Source organism: Arachis ipaensis, chromosome B03, assembly GCF_000816755.2.
Source record: "Arachis ipaensis cultivar K30076 chromosome B03, Araip1.1, whole genome shotgun sequence".
NCBI lineage: Eukaryota > Viridiplantae > Streptophyta > Magnoliopsida > Fabales > Fabaceae > Arachis > Arachis ipaensis.
Genome location: NC_029787.2, coordinates 86,899,193 through 86,900,063, shown reverse-complemented (window position 1 = coordinate 86,900,063; position 871 = coordinate 86,899,193).

The following is an 871-nucleotide window of genomic DNA, read 5'->3' as shown; positions in this document are numbered from 1 at the left end:
ATTCGGAAAGTCTAAACCTTGTCTGTGGTATTCCGGGTAGGATTCAAGGATTGAATGGCTGTGACGAGCTTCAAACTCGCGATTGTTGGGCATAGTGACAGACGCAAAAGAATCAAGGGATTCTATTCCGACATGATCGAGAACCAACAGATGATTAGCCGTGCTGTGACAGAGCATTTGGACCATTTGCACTAAGAAGACGGGAAGTAGCCATTGACAATGGTGACACCTTACATACAGCTTGCCATGGAAGGAGCCTTGCGTGTGTGGAGAGGAGTACAAGAGAAAAGCTGAAATAAAGAGGACAAAGCATCTCCAAAACCCCAACATATTCTCCATTATTGAGTAACAAGTATTTATTTTATGCCCCCTTGATTTTTACAATTAAAACTAAGAATTATTATTGATATTATATCCTGACTAAGAGTTACAAGATAACTATAGCTTGCTTCAAACCAACAATCTCCGTGGGATTCGACCCTTACTCACGTAAGGTATTACTTGGATGACCCAGTGCACTTGCTGGTTAGTTGTGCGGAATTACATAGTGTGAAGTAATTTTCGTGCACCAAGTTTTTGGTGCCGTTGCCGGGGATTGTTCGAGTTTGAACAACTAAAGGTTTCTTTTGTTGCTTAGATTAGGAATAATTTATTTTGTTGCTATAGAGTCATCAAATCTGAGTCCTTTAATTTATTTTCAAAAAAAAATTCTTCAAAAACATTATTTTTCTTTATTAATTTTTAATTTTTTTTTGTAAGTTTAGTGTCATGTTTTAAGTTTGGTGTCAACTGCATTCTTATCTTTTTCTCTTAAATATTCGAATTTGTGTTCTTTATTCTTCCTTGATCTTCAAGTTGTTCTTGTTTATTT